This window comes from Gossypium hirsutum, chromosome A08 (assembly GCF_007990345.1).
Source record: "Gossypium hirsutum isolate 1008001.06 chromosome A08, Gossypium_hirsutum_v2.1, whole genome shotgun sequence".
Lineage (NCBI taxonomy): Eukaryota > Viridiplantae > Streptophyta > Magnoliopsida > Malvales > Malvaceae > Gossypium > Gossypium hirsutum.
In genome coordinates, this window is record NC_053431.1 from 117067987 (window position 1) to 117091476 (window position 23490).

At 32.6% G+C, this 23490-nt stretch overlaps 1 non-coding gene and 1 pseudogene across 1 annotated transcript; one reads left to right on the plus strand and one right to left on the minus strand.

The window, feature by feature from the left end:
• Window positions 1-9085: 9085 nt before the first annotated feature.
• On the plus strand, window positions 9086-11855 carry LOC107926941 (protein FIZZY-RELATED 2-like; annotated as a pseudogene).
• A 5932-nt stretch (window positions 11856-17787) lies between these two features.
• On the minus strand, window positions 17788-17894 carry LOC121205675 (small nucleolar RNA R71). The gene has a single exon (XR_005900751.1). It is a non-coding gene; the product is annotated as a small nucleolar RNA R71 (small nucleolar RNA).
• Between the last annotated feature and the right edge of the window lie 5596 nt (window positions 17895-23490).

Genomic DNA, 23490 nt, shown 5'->3' on the forward strand with positions numbered 1-23490 from the left:
TTGACACGGCCTAGACACACGGGCGTGCCTATTGGCCGTGTGTGGTACACGAACTAGCACATGGGCATATGTTGATCGTGTGACCCAAGTCAATAACCCCTTTAGATTTCACACGGTCTGGCACACAGGCATGTCATTGGCCATGTGGTGCAAGTCAGTATGTATGCCCTGTTTTCACACAGCTTGTGACACAGACGTGTCTGGTGGCTATGCGAGGCACACGGCCTATTCACACGGGCGTGTGACCACTGATTTCATGAAAAATTTTATAAGTTCCCAAAGTTTTTGTATGTTATCGGTTTAGTCTCGAACCACCTTTAAAGCATATTTAGGGCCTCATAGGCTCTCTTAAGGGACAATGTCATTGTGTTAGTGTGATATTTATATGAAATTGAATCATGTATGAGAAATGTATATTATATATTGTGATTTGATCAGTAATGCCTCATAATCCTATTCAGGCATCGGATACGGGTTAGGGGTGTTAAGACCCTATAGGACACTTACTGTAATAGATGATTATGTACACCAAATTATAAGTCTGGAAGATTAGTAGTCGAAGTAAACAATTTTCTCTATATGCTTCTTTTATTTTTTTCTTGTTCTTCTCTCATTTCTCTTCATCTTCTTTCTCCCACAACAGAATAATGGCTACAAATCAGGAGCCACAACAACTGTTGCTGAACAACCCCAAGCCACTCGCATCCCTGACAAACCAAGCACTCAAGCACCATGGAAGGTGATGACACTGGTAATCAGTGAACAGATTAGTACTAGGAGATTAGCACTAAACTTGATTTTCCCATTTAAGAGGGAAAGGCGAGTTTGAAGATTTCAGTTTAAGAATCCACATGGAGAAGAGGAAGAAGTGCAAAGGTGCGTAGCGGCTGACTGGAGCTCATTTCGAGCCTGCTTACGTACTTTCACGGGATCAAGTCATCCGTAGTTCGAAGATTTGACTCCGTCCAGGATCAATGAATATAAAATAAAAATACCCTTTGTAATGACCCGAATTTTACCGTTACAGAAAAAGTGTATTTTCGGGTCTCCGTTTCTGAAAAATGGATTCGTAAATATTTATTAAAAATATTTACGAAGTAAAACGAGTGGTTAATTAGAGTTTAATTAAGTGAATTTAATTTAATTAAGAGTAATTAAGTAAAAGGACCAAATTGAATAAAGTGTGAAAGTTAAATTATAGATTAAAAGAAAATAAAAAGGACTAAAAGGGCAATTATACAAAAAGTATAAATTGAGGCGGTTAATCGTGAAGAAAATCTAAGATTTTTTTATGTTTAGTATATTATTATATTATATTATATTATATATATAAACTAAAGAAGCAAATGAAAGGAAATAGAAACAGAATGAAACGAAACAGAGAGCAGGGAGAAAAAGAAAGAAAGAAGGGGAGAAAAGGGAAAATTGAAGGTTTGAAACTTTAAGCTTTAATAGGTAAGTCAATCAAGCCTTTTTTACTTAATTTTGATGTTTTAGAAGTTTTAGAACAAAGTTTTGATGAAGTTAAGTTAATATTTTGATAGTTATTAGATTTCTAGATATTGTCCATGTTAAATAAAATGATGAATTAAGGGCTAAATTGATAGAAATTCAAGTTAAAAATGATACAAGGATTGAATTGTAAAGTGATTCATAAGTTTTATGCTTTAAGGACTAAATTGAAAGAATATCGAAATTATGGTTTTATGATGAAAAATAGATAATTATGTCTAAGTTTGGTTAAAAATTGAGTATAAATAAAGTATGAATTAAGATAGAAAAGTAAGTGAATTTAGTTAGAATTAAATTGAAATTAAAGTAAATCAACATTTTGTACTAAGACTATTTTGGACAGCAGCAGTAGTCTAAGTTTGAAAAATCACCAAAAATTGTAGAAATTGAATTAGAGGATGAATAAAATATGGAATTAAATATTATTGAGTCTAGTTTCTTATAGAAGAAACGATATAAGCAATTGAATTGTAAATTATGAGATATAATGAATTTTGTGAGACAAGGTTAGAATGAATTCGGGTTCCCCTGTTCTGACTTTGAAAAATCACCAAAAATTGAATAAAAATAATTAGAGGCTTAAAGCTATATGTTTAGAATCCCTAATGAGTCTATTTTCAGGAGAAATCAACGGGAATGCTATCCGAGTTCTGTACTGTGAGATAATTAATTTTTAGTGAAGAAGGGGTGAATTTAAAGAATAAACTGTACTTAATGGCTAAACCAAAAATTCTAAAAATTTTATTGTAAGAAGATTTGTGAGTCTAGTTTCAGGAAAAATTAGCGGATCTTAATTTAGAATTCTGTAACTCAAGATATGAATTAGTAATTTATTAATGATTATGAATTGTATTAATTTCGTAGTCAATGTGGTACCGGAAATCTCGGCTAAGAAAGGACAAGACAAAGTCAACGGGAGTTAGCTCGAAAATTACGGTTTGTATTTCTATAATCCGAACTTAGTTATTATTTGTTATATTTATATACATATGGCAATTGTTAGTGTTAGAATTATGATGTTTTACAATTAGAATGGATTGATTTTGGTATGCGATGAATTTATTGAATTTATATTGATTGAAATTATTTTGATTGAATTTATATTGATTGAATTATATAATATATATGATTTATGTAGAAATTTGAATATTGAATGAATATTATATTGAAAAAATATATTGATTAGAAATATGAGGAAATTTATATGAATATATGAGATTGTGATACTTGAATATTTGATATTGAAAAGTGAATTGAATTGTATTGAATTATGAATTAATGTGAATAATTGAAATATATTGTTGAATTGAATGAAATTGTATGAATTGTGAAAATGGGTGAATATAAGTGATTATCAGAATGGTATATTGATGGAAGAATTATTAAATTGAGAAAGTGAATGAAATACCCTATTAACTAGTCGGGCTGAGTCGGATATAATTGGCATGCCATAGGATCTGGAAGTGTACGGGATTTGCCGGCTTTATCGATCAGGCACTTTATGTGTCGTATATCAGGTACCTCGTGTGTCGTATCAGGCACCTCGTGTGTCGTTTTAGGCACTTTATGTGTCGTATACTGATCAGGTACTATGTACCGTTTTAGGCACAATGTGCCGTACTGGTGTGTTTGGGTTGGAATCCGTGTATCCGTCAAAGTCCGGGTTTGTTAATAGGGGTAAATAAGTGAAAGATAAATCGAATAAATTTGATTGATCAAGCTATTGAAATGAAACGAGAAATTGAATTGAAAATTGAAAATTTATATGAAATTGAAAATATGAACCAAAGGTTCATGAAATGATTGGAGTTCGAATTGATGATATATGATGTCACTTGATGAATTAAAATGTGATTTGAGATATATGAATCGTATGTTTATAGTCAAAGCTATCAGGGATAGTAAGTTGATATGATATAAATGAAATTGATTGTTATTGAAATGAATTAAAATGGAATATGATTGATAAGTGTATAGTTGAATATAGTTTAATGATATTGAATTGTGAATAAATTAAGGAAAGCTATACCGAATAGTAAGTGAAAGAATGGAGTAAATAATAATGGATTTAGTTAAGAATTGAACAATTATGTTATTGTGTTTATTATATGATTTGTATAAAATTTATATGGTAAGTAGTTGAAATTTATCTATGAATAAATAATTGAATAATTGTAATTGTTATTATGATCTTAAGTATTTGTTATATTATAAATTGTTCGGATTATAGAAATACCACTGAGTATACCATACTCAGCGTACGGTTTGTTTCCGTGCGCAGGTTAAGTAAAGATAGTACGTTGAATCAGCATCCCAGGATGATCCCGAATTCATTAAGGTAAAGTATGTTCAGTATTGATAGTGGCATGTACCCAGGATGTTTAATGAGAGTCATTTAGGTTGTAGAAGTATTGATGAAATGAGTAAATTATGGTTGGCAACGGTATGTAGTATGAATTTTGAAATTTACTAAAAATTCGTAGTGATTCTAAATTAGTCCCGAATTGAATTTACTGTTCATATTGGACCGCAAGGGCCCATTAAAGGGACGACATCTTAAAACTAGGATGTGTGTGAATATTTATTTTAATTAATGACCGGAATTGGACTGTACTGACTGGTAATGTCTCGTAACCCTGTTCCGGTGACGGTATAAGGTTAGGGGACGTTACACATTTAGTGGTATCAGAGCTATTCAAGTTTAGCCGATTCTCGGACTAAATCGAGCTTGAAATTGAGTCTAGAGGTACATGCCATAATTGAGTCGAAATTGAGTCGGGATCGGATGCTGATATATTTGTTTGGTATTGTTTTATAGTGAAAATGTTAGAGGAAAATATCGATGGTATTGATTATGAAATGTGTACTGGAGACGAATAGTCTCATGATTAGATGAAAACTGAATCAACAACACTGGGTATAAACTCAATGGGTAATTAATTACTGAATAATGACTGATGAAATAATAGAAAAAGAAATGATAAATAATTATTTAGAATTATAACTGATGTTCTTCAGTGAGTAGAAGAAATTGTATCTGCTACAGTATCTATCCCTCCTGTTTCTTACTCGGTTCCCGAAGTGCTTCAAGGTATAGAGCTTGTCTGAACGGGTAAGTTATATGCTATTAATGATCTGTACATGTATATATATAGTGTGGATGAATTGAGAATTACAGTTGAGAATGATCTTGAAAGAACTAAAATCTGGTTAGAGAATATTATCGGGATTGTAAATGAATTGTTCTGTTCACCGATTAAATGTTAGAAGGGTATGATATTTCTGTTAAAAGATTTAGGTTATCAGTGGTAGAAAAATTGATTATGTTGTGATTAAGAAAGGGTTATTTGGAAATTTTCTGAGATGATTTCTGAAAGAAATATATATATATATCAGTCAGAGATTTCTTGATCAGAAACATACAGAATTCTTGAAGCTTAAACAGGATCATATAACTGCAACTGTGTATGAAGGGAATTTGTTTGATTAAATAAATATATCAGAGGGTATATTCCGATAGAAACTGTATGATACAAATGGTTTGAAGATGGTTTAAATGAAGACAGAAGCTGAAGAATATAGAATAAGGAATGGAATATGTGTTAGACATGATTCTCCTGATTATTATCTTAGTGATTGCTTGAAGAAAATTGAAAAAAACATTATTCAGAGTTCAAGACCGAGTAATGTAATTAACAGAGGTAGGTTACCCTGTAATCTCAGAAATACGAGTGAAAGCTGAAGTGTGACAAATGACTTCATTGTAAAATCTGGAGAATGAACATCAGCCAGGGTATATGTTAATTGTATATGAGAAGATTTATCTCTACCAGATGTCATTACAGGTACTTTCTTCTTTATCGACACTAATATGATTATTTTAAATTGATCTTGGTTTGACTATTCCTATGATTACATAAGTTCAGTATCTATTAAAGATTTGTCTGTTGAGTTTGCTGAAATTTTTGGATTGAAGCATTAAATTTTTTAGATTAGTATTTATGGGCTGATAAGATCTGCAGGAACTGTTTGATAATGATACTACTGTTTTCTGATCGATTTGATGTTCTTACTGTTTGATATAATCTCAATAATGGAATGGTTAATTCTGCATGATATGGTGGTAAATTATAAGCAGAAGTATAATATGTTGCAAGATCAAGATGATGAAATGTTTTGTTGAATCAGGGAAGATTGAGCTAATTGTCTATTGTGATATTGAACATGCCAACACAGATATATGCCGGAAAGGGGTCATGGTATTTACCTTGTTTATGTATTGAATATTAAAATATTTAAGTTAAGGTTTAAATCAATGGCAATAGTGCAAGAGAATTCTAATATGTTTCCAGAAAAGCTGCCCGAACTACTGTTGATTGAAGAAGTTGAATGTGCTATAGATTTTGTAACTGAAATGATAGTGAAAAATATATTTGAAATCAGAGGTTTTCTAAAACTAGTCGGTTATTACAGAAAGATATGGAATTGGAATGATTTGATAGACGTTAGCAAGGTTCTGATTAGTTGAAAGCTCAGTTAACTGAAGCATTAGTTCTGGTTCAGTCTGAAATCCGATAAAGAAACTTGTGATTTACAGGATAGCAGTGTTTTGATGCAAAAAAAAAAAGTGAAGTAATGGTTTATGTTACGAAATGTTAGAATCACATGGGAAGAATTATTTGATACCTGATTCGGAAGTGGTTGTTATTGTTCTTGCATTAAAAGATCAAGATATGATAATTAATTATCATCCGAAAAAGACAAATGAATGTATGTATATTCAAATTGAAAGCTTTGTTTTGTGTTATGAGCTATGAACATCTCACTGTTATCATTTGAAGATGGATCAATTTTGGTAGAGATAAAAAAAATTAAATCGACTTCTTTACAGTAGATCTGCGAAGCTCGGAAATGTAGTAATGAGTTATCGGTTAAATGGATATAGTATACAGATGATTTCTGATTAAACATTTCGGATTGGATATGATGGTTGTTTGCTATTTAAAAATAAAAGCTGAACAGAGGGATTCAGAACTTATACAAGAGAATTTGCATGAAATTATAGTAGTACTATATCTATGCATTCTGGAAGAATAAGATGTACAGTGATTTGAGACAGATGTATTGAAGACTGGGAAAAGAAAAGCAATACTTTGAATTTGCATATAAATGTTTATATTAGGTACAGATATCTTCAGAACTGTTACAACCAGTGGTGATATCAAAATGGAAATGGGGTATAATTTCTATGAGTTTGAATTGGAATTATCTCTATTTTTAAAAAAGAATATGCGGAGCTGTTTGATTCGTGAAATTGAAGAAAAGTGCAAGTAATTCAAAACAGACTGAAAGCAACTTTTGATAGACAGAAATTGTATGTAGATTTAAAATGTCGGGATTTCGAGCATTCTGCCAGTGATGCGGTATTTCTTAAAGTTTCACATCAGAAGAAAACTTTGAGATTGGGATGAAAAAGGGAAATTGAATTCTCGTTCTGTTGGGCCATGTAAAATTTCGAAAAAAAAAAGTCAGACTGGTAATATATTATTGAGTTTTACTTCCAAAATTACAAGAAATTTATGGGGATTATCAGGATTTGGTGCTCAAAAGATGTAAATCAGATCTTTTACATGTTATATCGACAAAGGATATTGAGATTTGACGCAATCTATTGTATGAGAAAGAGCCGGTTGAGATACTAGCCTGAGCGGTAATGTCATAATATTGAGGAAACAATACGGGAACTGAAAGAAACAGTGAGATCACTGAACCCCCACCTCTCTTTTAGGCAAATTTCAAGGACGAAATTTCTTAAGGGGGAGAGAATTGTAATGACCCGAATTTTATCGTTACCGAAAAATTATATTTTCGGGTCTCCGTTTCTGAAAAATAGATTCGTAAATATTTATTAAAAATATTTACGAAGTAAAATGAGTGGTTAATTAGAGTTTAATTAAGTGAATTTAATTTAATTAAGAGTAATTAAGTAAAAAGACCAAATTGAATAAAGTGTGAAAGTTAAATTATAGATTAAAAGAAAATAAAAAGGACTAAAAGGGCAATTATACAAAAAGTATAAATTGAGGCGGTTTATCGTGAAGAAAATCTAAGATTTTTTTATGTTTAGTATATTATTATATTATTATATTATATTATATTATATTATATATATAAACTAAAGAAGCAAATGAAAGGAAATAGAAACAGAATGAAACGAAACAGAGAGCAGGGGAGAAAAAGAAAGAAAGAAGGGGAGAAAAGGGAAAATTGAAGGTTTGAAACTTTAAGCTTTAATAGGTAAGTCAATCAAGCCATTTTTACTTAATTTTGATATTTTAAAAGTTTTAGAACAAAGTTTTGATGAAATTAAGTTGATATTTTGATAGTTATTAGATTTCTAGATATTGTCCATGTTAAATAAAATGATGAATTAAGGGCTAAATTGATAGAAATTCAAGTTAAAAATGATACAAGGATTGAATTGTAAAGTGATTCATAAGTTTTATGCTTTAAGGACTAAATTGAAAGAATATCGAAATTATGGTTTTATGATGAAAAAGAGATAATTATGTCTAAGTTTGGTTAAAAATTGAGTAGAAATAAAGTATGAATTAAGATAGAAAAGTAAGTGAATTTAGTTAGAATTAAATTGAAATTAAAGTAAATCAACATTTTGTACTAAGACTATTTTGGACAGCAGCAGTAGTCTAAGTTTGAAAAATCGCCAAAAATTGAAGAAATTGAATTAGAGGATGAATAAAATATGGAATTAAAAATTATTGAGTCTAGTTTCTTATAGAAGAAACGATATAGCAATTGAATTGTAAATTATGAGATATAATGAATTTTGTGAGACAAGGTTAGAATGAATTCGGATTCCCCTGTTCTGACTTTGGAAAATCACCATTATTTAAATATTTTTAATAAAAATAAAATAATAATATTTTATTTAAAAAATATTTTAATATAAAAAATGTATTGTACTTGTCAGATAGGCGCGACCCAAAAAAATATAATTTTCGTATATAATTCAACAAACAAACTATTTCAGTATTTAATTTTTTTTTAAATTTATTTAGGTAAAAAACCGGCATAATAAAAAGAGAAAAACTAAAATTTAACCGCTTAAAAATTTAAAAAAGAACATAATGGCGGGATCTGATACGGACTATATACCTGGGTTTACAAAGTCGGCATAATAACGGATATATTGATAATTCCAGTAAAAAGTTTCTATTGCAGTTTCTTTCTTGATAGAATTCTAATTCTAGTGCTATTAATATGAGCTTAATGTGCTTGAAGATGAAGCAAGATATCTGTGAAAAAGAGATCATCACTCCTAGGGATTTTCCCTCCGCTTATCCGTCGCTACCTTCGTAATCTTCATCTTCGACAGCTTCGCATCGGATTTGAACTCTCGTACAAAAGCCGAAGGACCTGTTTAATTGCAGGTCTAGCCTGCCCTTCTCTTTGGCTGCACCATCTCACGATGGGCACAACCTTCGACTAGAAAAGAGAAGTCGGTGGTGACATTTTTAACATCCTCCATCCAGGAAACCTTCCGACTCCGACTATGTCGATCAATCGCATGATCAACTCCCAACTACAACAACTCTCCGTCGCACACAATTTACTCTGATAGGTTTATCCCCAGCAGATCTGGCTCAAATTTCGCACTTTTCGACTTCTCCAATTCTCCCGCGTCAGACCAAGGAAAAGAAGATCGTTCTATTACTTATCAAAGCCTTTTACGCGCCACGTTGTTTGGGCCCGATAAGCCGGGTACTCCGGCTTCCCGCGTATTTTCCGGTACAAAACTGAAACTAAACGGTCTTTACATTCGCTTCGACCTTTAGGGTATGACGAGTCGGGCCCTGGCATTAGCCATAGTCCTGTTAAAGCTCCCAGGAAGGTTCCCACCTCACCTTACAAGGTGAGGTCTTTATGCGTTTTATGGTAAATTAGGTTGAAATTAGAAAATTAGTAGGGTCTTTGTGTTGTTCCAATAGGGTCGGAAGCGTGTAAATTATTGTACTAAAAAATCACACAAAGTTCAATTCCTAGGGAAGAGAGGTGGATCACATGGATCTCTTAAATACCAAGTCTTTCCTTAGTCAGAATATCCCTTCTCAATTATCCTATTCAACTTTAAACAACTTGCCTACCATTTTTTTCTTTCGGTGCCACTTGCACCTCCCATTTTTTTGACTTTTCAACACCCCTTTTAATTTGACTTTTCAACACTTTGTAATAAAAAAATTTTCGGGTTAACATTTATTCCTATGCATTGTAGGTTTTGGATGCACCTGGATTGGAAGATGATTTCTATTTGAATTTGGTGGACTGGTCACCCAACAATGTCTTGGCTGTGGGGTTGGAAAGTTGTATTTATTTGTGGAATGCTTGTGGTAACAAGGTTTCCAAGTTGTGTGATTTCGGGATAAGTGATGGTAATTGTTCAGTTGGTTGGGCTCAATGTGGAACTCACCTTGCTGTTGGAACTAACAATGGCCAAGTTCAGGTTTGGTTATAGGATTTTTTTTTTCTTAAAAGATTATTCTTGCTCCACTATCGCCTTTGCTTGGAGTCTTCTAACCTCTGTCTATATTTCACTTCCAGTCTTTTGCTCATAGGATAATGCAGTGAGTTAATATCTATCACTTTCTTTGTAGATATGGGATGCATCTAACTGCCGCAGGGTAAGAACAATGGAAGGGCATCGATCACGTGTTGGGGTGTTAGCTTGGAGCTCTTCTCTATTATCTTCTGGTAGTCATGACAACAGCATTCTTCAAATAGATATACGTGCTCGGGATGATTTTGCCAGTAAGCTTGTTGGACACAAGAATGAGGTGAGACTCTTACTCATCTTCAGTTTGATTTAGCATGCTCAGCAGTATATATATATTTTACCCTGACAGTTGTGTATATATGCATTTATACAAATACATACAAATACTATTACAACTGGATATGGCTCAGATTTTTCTGACATGCATCTCCTTTTATTTCATAATTGCCACTTCTTTCTCTTGTTTGTCATGAATTCATCGTCCAATGTTTGTCATTAGTTATTTTGGGAATGGTAGTGGTACTTTTTTTGTGTTCATTCATTTTTATGTGCTTATTCCCGAACTCTCGAGTCTGAATCTCCGGTGGCTATTTGTAGGTTTGTGGACTGAAGTGGTCTTACGATGACCGTGAACTAGCATCAGGCGGTAATGAGAACAGAGTATGTAATACATGTTTTTTTCCCTGTCTAATTTATTCCTATATAGACTTATTATATTGTTCAATTTTTGAACTGATTGAATGGGGAATCTCTCAACCATATGCAGCTTCTTGTTTGGAATCAACATTCGGCTCAACCTGTCCTGAAACATTGTGAGCATACCGCTGCTTTAAAAGCAATTGCATGGTCTCCCCATCGGCATGGCCTTCTTGCATCTGGAGGTGGTGCAACTGATCGTTGTATTCGATTCTGGGATACAACCACTAACACACACTTGAGCTGCTTGGACACTGGCAGTCAGGTGATCATTTCTTTTTTGGTCTCTATCATTTCATGCCCCTTTAATTTGTCCTTACACGTGCATGGAATGAGAAAAAACACCGAACAGATATTCCGCTAGTTTATTTTTGTGCCTAAGTGCTTAATACTGGAGTTTACAGTTATAATGTCCATTTTATGCATGACAGATAAGCAATCTTGTGTGGTCTAAGAATATCAATGAACTTGTCAGTACTCATGGATCTTCCCAGGACCATATAATTGTTTGGAGATACCCTACCATGTCAAAGGTATGCGAAGTTTAAAAATAGTGTATATTTGATAATAGTTGCTCATCATCTACTTTTGTTCCTTTCTAAAATTTTATTGTAATGATGCAGTTGGCTACTCTCACGGGCCACACAACTCGAGTTCTTTGTCTCGCAATCTCTCCGGATGGACAGGTAGGTTGCTTTCCCACGCTTCATGGTTTCTCTCACCTTCTACTCTATAGTTGAGCTTTATTTGTGCGTACATGTTTTTCCTATGGTGAAATGACCTTCTCTTTTTTTTTTCCTTGCAGAAAATAGTTACGGGATCTGGGGATGAGACACTTTGCTTTTGGAGGTTGTTCCCTGCCTCTAAATCTCAGGTAATGGCAAACATTTTTGCTCAACAAAGCTTATTTCTATTCAGTACTGTTGAATGCTTACTTTTTTCTGTTTTGTATGCGAACTGTCTGCTAGCCAAAAGTTTATAAAGCAACTAATTTATTTGTCGACATGATGTTTTTAAACAGAGCACTGATAGCAAAATAGGATCATCATCTTTTGGACGAACCACAATTCGTTGATTCTAAATCGTGCTATGAATTATCAGATTTCATGAAGAGATGGTGGAAGCATTCCTCATGCTCTGAAATACCGAACTTGTCAGCCTGAATCAACCCACAAAATGTAGTCAAGTGTAGAAATGTGGAGCAGGTTCAAGAAGTAATTTGTGGCTAGATTATGAATCCCAATATTCTTTTATTTTTGATTAAAAATAGAGAATTTTTTGGTTCAATGATTAAAATAGAGAGTTATTGATATGTATAGAGGGAGGTGGTATTACCTGTGCTTAGCACGATTCTTTTTGTAATTCATCTTAACAAGAGGTGCACAATTTCCATATTGTTTTTTTTATGTAGATAATATAAAAAATTAATTATAAAAATGTGATAAGTGATAGATTAATTATAAAAATGGTATGTTCTTTCACTAATGTGTCAAACAACACTATCTTAACAAGCATCTTATCATTTGACAATTATTTTAGCTGAAATTTTTTTAAAGTGACGCTATCAAATAGTCAAACAACATAAAAAGATGAATATGTGTAAGGAAAAAAATATTTTTTAAAGAGGTATTATCTAACACATTGACAGCATTGGACGGGAATTTAAAAAAAATTGAACAGAAAAAAGAGTAAGAGAGAAAAGAATTGTTTGTGTTATTTGTGTTGAAGTTTTAGGAAAAGATTATGATAAGGTATGACTTTTTTTGTTTGTAATAATAGTTTGTATATTATATGTTTATATTTTATTTTTAATATTTAAGATTATATTATTATATTTTTTTATATTTTATTTGTTAGTGTTTTGTGTCAACTTGTGAAACCGTTTCTAGTTATGTGTATGATTGAAGTTATTGGTTCGTTATTATTTTTTTATGTTTGTAATTTATATTTTACTAGATTAGTTATGTTTATATATATATATATATTAATAAAGATACTTATGTTTTAATGTTATTTTGCATAGAATAGAATATTTCAATTGCAAGCAATCAAGTTAAGGTAATTTATTTTAATAATTTTTTGTTTAGTTGGTGATAAATATTATTATGTGGAAACATTATTATTTTAAAATGATATGTTTTGTAACACCCCTTAGTTCGTCAAGAAGATATGACATGTATCAAATAACCAGATAGACCCTCCAATAGACTAGGGCGTTACAAACGGATTCAAATCTTTTGGCTTAACTTAAATTTTTGAGAAAACAGTTATGAAGGTTTCCCTTTTAGTTTAAAACTATTATTCTTCTTTCGTCCAGTATCACGTCTTTAAAGAAAGTATTAAGAATTATACAAGAGAAGTCTCATTATCCAACCATTGCCCAGCTGAGGCATATGCATAAAAAAGATAAGTTCATAAAATACAAATCAAGGGAGTTTGGAATACCCTTCCATAGTGAGGAGCAATTCTCCTTTTAAGATAGAATAATACAAACGACAAAGATAATTTCAAAAGTTAGGTGCAAAACGTATGTATACATCATTCGCCAAATAGCCATACAAGATACAAAAACAAACAAGTGGCTCACTCGCAACCACAGGTCTGGCGTAATCCCCTTCAACTGATTCCTCTTCTACTAGAAATACGCTGGAAAAAAGATAAGTAACGAAGTAAGAATTAAACTTAGTGAGTTCCAAAAATAGATACAATAATTTATAGAAATACCGTTATTCAACACGTATCAATACCCATAAGAAAAACAAACTTATACGTGAGATTCTATCGTATAGACACAATACCTCAATAATGTTATCTACAGTTTATTGGCGGAATCACTTTGTCAACACAGTACATGGACATTTACTGTTTGTCAACTCATGCGTTGTAACACCCCTAACTCGTATCCATCGCCAGAATAGGGTTTTGAAGCATTACCAAAATTTACAAATCAAAAAGAAAGAAATTTCATAACATATAATATTCAGGTTAGAAACCAATCAAATTCATACATATTGTCCCTTATTTGAGCCCTCAAGGCCCAAAATACATGTTAGAAAAAAATTGGGGCTAATTCGAAACTTCAGAGAATTTTTCGGAATATATTAAAAATTTTCAAATCTACAGGGTTCACATGACTGTGTGGCCAAGCTGTGTGACTCACATGGCCAAGAGACATACCTGTGTCTTAGGTCGTGTGGGCATTCGAAATAGGGACACATGGCCGTGTCCCAACCCTTGTCTATGCCTGTCTAACTCTCTGACTTGGGTTATACGGCCAAGCCACACGCCTATGTGCCAGGTCGTGTACCCTTTAGAAATGGCCTTACACATCCGTGTGCTAGCCGTGTGTCTCACATGGTCAAGTCTCATGCCCATGTGGACTTAAAATGTGTCTTAAACAATAAATTTGCCATTCCCTACATGCTTGGACATTAATCAACTCAAAAATCATTAGTTTAACCAGTTCAAAACACGATCAAATACATTCAAAACATGTCAAAACAATCATCCTAGGTGCCTAACCAATGTACCCTCATTGGTACCACATTTATATCATCTATTCATATCATCAAAGCATCATTCAAATCCAATTTATAAACATGCCAATTTCAATCCATTTTGCCTAGTTCATAAGCACTTAAACACCAACTTAATTTCACATGCACATATCTAGATTTGGTTCAATTTACCATGCCATAATATGGCTTCAAAACAAACACAAGGTTATATATATACCAAACCAATATTAAACTTATAACCTCATTTACAATCAATCCAAAAAATAACTATTATTTAGACACCCTAGGTACATGCCGACACAAAAGATAGACATGACCACATTTATTTAAAATCGAGATCATTGTTGGATGTTGAATCAGCGATAAAAAATTAAGTACCTAACCTGCGCACGGTAAACAAAATCGTACGCTGAGTAAAACTCAGCGGTATTTCTATAATCTGAATATTTAAAGACATAATAATATAATATACACATATAAATTATAAGCACAATTGAATATCTAAAACCAAATTTATTCATACAATGGCATTAGCCATTTAATACTCAATTCAAAAATACCATACACAATTCTCATCACTTGCTATATAATAGCTTTTCACATTCTATTTTCAATTCACTATGTCACTTCCATTTCTTATACTATGTCATATCAATTTCAGTTATAGAATTTTATTATTTATTTACCCCTATTAACACGACTCGGACTCGGATGGATACACGGATCCAACCAACACACCAGTTTGGCACCTAGTGCCTCATCGGATAAATCCGAAGTAGTAACTGCGCCCAACGCTATATAAATTGACACCCAGTGTCTTATCGGTTAAACCGAAGTAAATTGGCACCTAGTGCCTTATCAACTCGAAGTAAAAGAAATTCGTGAACTCGTCTTATTCTATGGCATGCCAATATCCAATATTAAATTTTTATATAAATACATGAATTCAATTCAATTTACATAAATTCAATAAATTCATCACATACCGAATCAATCCATTTCAATTGTAAATCACAATAGTTCTCACCTCCAATACTTACCATATGCAAGAAATCAAAATGCAATAATTTTACAACTTAGTTCAGATTATAGAAATACAAATCAAGAATTCTGAGTTATTCGATGTTGACTTTATCTTTCCCCTTTTTAGTCAAAGATTTGGTATGACGTTAGCTACGGAATTAAAACAATTAAAATTCATCAATATAACACAATTCAATTTCATATTGAAATTTCAATTTTTACTCAATATTTGCCTAAATTTTAATTTAATCCCTAAACCGAGACTAATTTTTATTCTTCACAATTAATTTTATATTTTTACACAAATTTCACTTTAAATTAAATTTAACTCCCTATTTTCACTTAAATTCTTAAATTTCAAAAATTTTACAATGTAGTCTCTATTGCTCAAAATTTATAATTTATTCTACAATTTAATCCTTTTTTTACTTCTAGCTTAAAAATCTATCAATACTAAAATTATTCAACATTAATAACTGATAAGCCATAAAAGTAACATGTTTTTAATCCCATTCTTGATGCGTTTTTGGATGATTTATTATATGAATTAGTGAATTTGATGCTCCTAATCTTCTAAATTCATGTTTCTATACTAAGGTGAGCATAAGGGGGCGAAAGGAGCCAAAAAAGAGCCAAAATCGAGCAAAAAGAGTTATTTCCAAGATCTACACGGCCTGGGCATTTCTACACTGGCTGGCCACACGCCCATGTGAGCCACATGGGCTGGCCACATGCCCATGTGCCAATCTGTGTCGATTTCGCACCCTGCTTCCCTGTTACGTGAAAAAAACCAAATTTTTAGGGTTTTTGAGCATTCTAAAATCTATAAATACACACTAGAAGAGGACCTAAAGGGGCACGCAGAGTAGAACGCAGAAATTACTCGAATAATGTCAACGGACTCAACTCAAAAGCAGGATCTCCTTCAAGATTGAATTTATCCATTCAATTTCTTTAGAAGTTTTTTGGGTTTTTTTTTATATTTTGTTGTTTTCCTATTTTTGAGATGTTTTCCTTTCCAAGTATGAACTAAATTCCCTAAATACCTAGGGAAGATGAAACCTATGACAAATCTTATTATTTGATTTTTCTGAATTACATGATAAATATTTGTTCTTGATCTCAATTAAGTTTACTTACCTTCATGTTTAATGTTTTCAGGATATTAATATATGATTGATGTGCTTATTCAGTGGAGCAAAAGTCCCTGTTTACGAGTAGATCTGGCATAATTGAGTGGAGTTACATGCAATCCTAGAAATAAGACGACATAAATCTATCGGATTAGAGTCAAATCTAATAGGGGAATCCATAAATCGAGTTAATGTAACGATAGGGGTTTTAATTAGAAAGATATTTCAATTAATCAACCTAGAGTCGATTTTTTTATTCTCAAATGAGATATTATTATAATTTATAGATTTCTACGGATCAAGTAAAATGACTAAATCGTTTAATTCAAATGTAGAATAATAGGTGAAGTCTATGTGGATTCTTTCCTGGTATTGTCTCTCTCATAAGTTTTTCTTCGATTATTTTCTCAATTCGCTCTCTGTCACTTAGTAATTAGTTTAGTTAAAATTAGATTTTAAAACAAATCCTTTAATTTATTCGGCTAAATAATAAAAAGATAGTAACTACTAGTACTTTTAGTCCTCATGGATACGATATTCCCGACTCACTATAGCTATACTACCATTCGATAGGTGCGCTTGCCTTTGTCATATTTTAGTTAGTTTGTGACGTCATCAAGTTTTTGGCGCCGTTACTAAAATATTAGGAACAATTAATTTTTATTACCTTAGCCATTTTTTTATTTTTATTACACTTTATTTTTGTTTTTACTTTTATTTACTAACTTTTATTTTATTTTCTTTTGGCAGGTTCCTTTCATTTATGACTAGAAGAAACCCGTCAGGACCTCTAGTATTCGACAGTGAGATCAAAAGTACAGCTTGCAAAAATAGTAGAGAAGCGAGGCAGAGTCGACTGAGTATAATATAAGAGCAAGAGGATGTTGTTATTAATACTGAGGAGATGACAGAAAATCATAATAATCAGCTACCTCATGTGGTTGCTGTAAATCCTGTAAATCTGAATCCTGCTCATCGTACTATGTACGATTATGCCAAGCCCAATTTAACTAGGGCTGAATCGAGTATTGTTAGACCTGCTGTTGCTGCAAATAATTTTAAACTGAAACCTAACACTATTCAAATGATTCAACAATTTGTTCAGTTTGATGGTTTGCAGGACGAAGACCCAAATGCTCATTTGGCTAATTTCTTGGAATTCTGCGACACTTTTAAAATTAATGGCGTTTCTGACGATGGCATTCTGTTTACCTTTTTGTTGAGGAATAAGTCTAAATAGTGGTTGAACTCCCTACCACAAGGTTCTATCACTACATGGGAACAATTGACCGAAAAATTCTTATTGAAGTACCTTCCACTAGCTAAGACAGCCAAGCTGAGGAATGATATCTCTTCCTTCGTGCAAATAGATCTAGAGACTCTATATGATGCATGAGAGAGGTATAAGAATTTATTAAGAAGGTGACCTCACCATAGGTTACCTCTATGGCTACAGGTTCAAACTTTCTACAACAGTTTGAACCCCTCAACTAGGCAATTGATCGATGCATCCGTCGGTGGGACTCTAAATGATAAAACACCTGAGGAGGCTTATGAGTTTATAGATGAGATGTCACTAAATAATTATCAGTGGTAAGTCATAAAGACAAAGCCGATGAAAGCAGCCGGTGTTTTTAACATTGATGCGGTCACCATGTTGTCAAATCAGGCAGAACTTTTGAATAAAAAGATTGATTTTTTATATGGTTCTATGCAGTTACATCTGGTGATGCAATACAACGCAAATGGATGAGGGAACCATTTAGAAAATCGATCCTACAACCTAAGCACAGAAGACGAACAAGTCAACTATATGGGTAATAATTTTAGACCTCAAAATAATCCCTATAGTAACACTTATAATGCAGGTTGGAGGAACCATCCAAACTTCTCTTGGGGTGGTCAAGGAAATCAAAGACAACAACCCCCTCTAGGCTTTCAACCACCTTACCAGCAGGAGAAGAAGCCGAACCTTGAGGAGATGTTGACGAAGTTTATTTCGTTGTCAAAAACTCGTTTCCAAAACACCGAAACATCACTCAAAAATCAATAAGCGTCGATTCAAGGGCTTGAGAATCAAATCAGTCAATTGGCAAAGATGATTTCAGAATGACCACAAGGTAACATGCCAAGAAACACCGAAACTAACCCAAGAGAGTATCTTCATGCGATTAATGTTCGAGATGAAGAAGGGTTAACTAAATTTGAATCTGAACCGAGCTAAGAAACTGTGGTAAGCAATGGTAAGGTTGAGGTAAGCCAAAATAAGCAAGATTCGGTCGGTAAGGAATATAAACCTCGTGTGCCATATCCAAATGCGACAAGGAAAGACCAGACAAACGAACAATTCGGTAAATTCCTTAAATTTTTGAAAAAATTACATATTAACTTACCGTTTATTAAAGCTCTTTCGCAGATGTCAAATTTTGTTAAATTTTTAAAGGAACTTTTAGCAAATAAGCAGAAGTTAGATGATTTGTCGCACGTGGAACTAAATGCAGTATACTCAGCCATTTTGCAGAATAAACTACCCAACAAATTGAAAGATCCAGGGAGTTTTACTATTCTTTGTTTAATTGGTAGTTTAAGTGTTAATAATGCTTTGGTTGATTTAGTGGATAGTATTAATGTCATGCCCTACAAAATGTTTAAGTAACTAGGTCTTGGGAAACCTAAACAAACTAGGATAAGCATGCAATTGGCAGATAGAACAATTAGATTTCCTAGGGGTATTGTTGAAGAGGTACTCGTCAAAATTGACAAATTTTTTTCCCATTTGATTTTGTTGTTCTAGACATGGATGAGGATAGTGACGTACCATTGATTTTAGGATGGCCCTTTTTAGCAACTGCTAAAACTATCATAGATGTTGGTACAGGTGAGTTAATACTTCGTGTAGGTGATGACACGATTAAACTCCAAGCTCATGATTTTATTAGGATATCTAGTGATCGAGATGATATTTCGAGTTCTACTAATGTTAATAACCTTGTAGCTCAACATTCTTTGCAGAAAACACCTCGAAAAAACGTGACAGAGCTGCAGTCTAGTTTACATGACAAAAATAAAACAAATCATGAAAAAAGAAGATTACAAATCGATGAACTAGATGAATGGCAGACACATGTCAGGGAGAACCTAGAATACACAATGAACCAAAGCGACTCCATGACAAGCTTAAGGATGGGACAAACCAATTTAAAATTGGCGATCAGGTATTGTTGGATAAAACGGACCCTCGAATCGCCACTTCAGAGCTTAATTCAAATGGAGCAACTCCTTTTACTGTACTGAATATTTTCCCATACGATACAGTCGAGGTAAATCATTCTAAATTTGGCACTTTTAAGGTAAATATTACTCGACTAAAACCTTATGTTGATAATAGAATTGACAGTGAGAAAGAGGAGTTTCGACTCCGTGAACCACCGTAACCGTGCGAATACGAGATTAGTAGAGCTTAGACTTTAAATAAGTACTTCTCGGGAGGCAACTCGAGTGTTAACATTGTGAATTTTTAAAATTAATTAATTTTTAAAATATAAAAAAATGTGTGTTTTTGACCCATACGGCCTGGTTACATGGATGTTTGGAGCACACGGCCTGGCCACATGGGCGTGTGGGATCTCACATGGGCGTGGGAGAAGTGAAGGAAAACACACACTACCTAGCGACATGGCCATGTGACCGACACGGCCTGGACACACGAGCGTGTCCTAGCCCGTGCCCGTGTGAAACCTGGAGCTAATATTTTTTCAAAGTTAGAGAGTTACATGGGTAAGGCATACGGCCCTGTAATCCACACAGCCTAGCCACACTGGCATGTGGGATCTCATATGGGCGTGGGAGAAGCGAAGGAAAACACACATGGCCTGGCACATGGCTGTGTGATCCACACGGCCTGGACACACGGGCATGTCCATGACCATGTGAAAACTGGGTTAATTACCCCAACTTTATTTTATTTTATTTATTATTAATTGTTATATTATTTTTTATTTTACTAATTAATTAATTTATTATTCTTATTCTTATTCTTATTCTTATATTTTAATTTTTTTATATTTTTTTTTATATTTTTTATATTTTTATTATTTTTATTTTACTATTTTTATTTCTATTTTTTTTCATTTTTACTATTATCATTACAATTATCTTTAAGTTTATTGATATCATTGAGTTTATTATTATTATTATTATTATTATTATTATTTATCTTTCTTTTAAATTTTGTTTTAGTTGTTTTATTTTTTATTTTCTTCAACTTATTTTCATTATTATCTTTTGAAATATTTATGGTTGTTTCTAATCGAGTTATAACCCCTTAATCTTCTTTATTATTTGTGTTTATTTTCTTGTTAGTTTGCTCGGAATCGTAAGTTACATTTAGATTTGACTGCAATTCCGCATTTCACTATTCTGAAGATTTCATCCAATATACAGGGTAGTTTCAGTTTTCTCCTTTTCTTATGATATTCTGTTTATATTGTAATTATATATGTTTGTACATTTAGGACAATGTACATCTTAAGTGTAGGAAGGTTATCTATAGAATTATTAGAAAATCCCTGAATTATGTCTTGTGTTTAAGTAATTTTCTCACATTACTATTAATTCTTATTGATTTATGATTATCATTGATGTGTTTTAGATTAAATTCATAGATAATTGTGAATTGATTATTTGAACTTTAAGACACTAGAGAATCAAGCATGATAAGTCTATTTTCAGAATTAAAAATTTTAGGTTGTTTCCCTAAATTGAAGTATTACCTTGAAGTTTGAGATTTGCAAGATTAACATAAAAAACCATAATTTTTGTGAGATTTTAAGCCTTTAGAGCATACACTTTTCTTGTTCACTCTATTATTGGTTATGAGTGTGTCAATATTGATTGGTTATTCTAGAACTTGCTTCAATTATACATGTCGAGACCACACCTTTGATTTGATATAGTGAGATGATATAGGCATCTAGGTTTTAACCCACTTATACCATAAGCCTACCTTTATGATTAACCCTTAATAAACCCTCTTTAAGCTTAACAAGCCATTTCTTGATTTACCCATTAATATTAACTCATAACTCATTTTTTATTCATTGAGAATTGTTTCCCATTTTATTGACTCCCTTTTTGTCGAGATTTGATTTGATTAGTTGCTTAACTATGTTATTTTGTTTCAGTTGTTAAATTTCCTCTTATTATCCATTGTTCTCAAAAAAAATGAAAAAAAAGTGAAAAAAAAAATTTATGTTGATTATTACTAGTTCTATGTTTTTGAGCTTAAGTAGTTAATTTCATATTCTGAGAAGAAGCTCGCGTTATTCTTTAATAATTTCGATTGATGTAATTATTCAGTATTAGTTTATTTTTCTAGTTAGGGAATTTATCTATTCAATCTCGATTCTAATCTTCCTTTTTAGCCTTTATCCACACCTTTAACCCAAGCCCCGTTACAACCCTTTAAAGACCTTTTGATTTGTGTATCATATCATTTTATAGTGGTGGAGATTTGATTGTCATACAAGCCTATGGTAATGACTTTTCATAATTGACTATTGAGTGCTGAATTTTTAAACCTTAAATACTTTTAGTGATTTGAGTGAATCTTTAGTGAGGATGTAAAATCTTGTCGATTTTGAATTAAAGGTAATTACTTGGATGATTTATCATATGAATTAGTGAACTTGATGCTCCTAATCTTTTAAATTCATGTTTCTATACTTAGGTGAGCATAGGGGGCGAAAAGAGTAAAAAAGAGCTAAAATCGGGCAAAAAGAGCTGTTTCTAGGATCTACACGGCCTGGGCATTTCCATATGGGCTGACCACACGCCCATGTGCCAGTCTGTGTCGATTACGTACCCTGCTTCCCTATTACATGGAAAAACCCAATTTTTAGGGTTTCTAAGCATTCTAAAGTCTATAAATACACACTAGAAGAGGAGCTAAAGGGGTACGCAGAGTAGAACGCAGAAATTACTCGAAGAACGTCAACGGACTCAACTTAGAAGCAGGATCTCCTTCAAGACAGAATATCTCCATTCAATTTCTTTAGAAGTTTTTGGGTTTCTTTATGTTTTGTTGTTTTCCTATTTTTGAGATGTTTTCCTTTCCAAGTATGAACTAAATTCCCTAAATACCTAGGGAAGATGAAACCTATGACAAATCTTATTATTTGATTTTTTTGAATTACATGATAAATATTTGTTCTTGATCTCAATTATGTTTACTTACCTTCATGTTTAATGTTTTCAGGATATTAATTCATGATTGATGTGCTTATTTAGTGGAGCAAAAGTCCCTGTTTAAGAGTAGATTTGGCATAATTGAGTGGAGTTGCATGCAATCCTAGAAATAGGACGACATAAATCTATCGAATTAGAGTCAAATCTAATAGGAGAATCCATAAATCGAGTTAATGTAACGATAGGGGTTTTAATTAGAAAGAGATTTTAATTAATCAACCTAGAGTTAGTTTTTTTTTATTCTCGAAAGAGATATTAATATAATTTAGGGACTTCTACGGATTAAGTAAAATGAATAAATCGTTTAATTCAAATGTAGAATAATAAGTGAAGTTTAGGTGGATTCTTTCTTGGGTATTGTCTCTCTCATAAGTTTTTTTTCGATTATTTTCCCAATTCGCTCTCTGTCATTTAGTAATTAGTTTAGTTAAAATTAGATTTTAAAACAAATCCTTCAATTTATTCGGCTAAATAATCAAAAAATAGTAACTAATAGTACTTTTAGTCCTTGTGGATACGATATTCTCGACTCACTATAGATATACTACCATTTGATAGGTGCGCTTGCCATTTTCATATTTTAGTTTGTTCGTGACGTCATCAATAACACTTAAAAAGTTAATAATTGCTAAAATTTCGATATGGGTCGGGCAATACTTAACCCCAAGGTTTCAAAAACATACAAATTACAAGAAAATGGGACTAAATTGACTAACTAATTGAACTTGGAAACTTTAAAGCCCCCAAGGCCGTGCGTGTAACACCCCTAACCCGTATCCGTCACCGGACT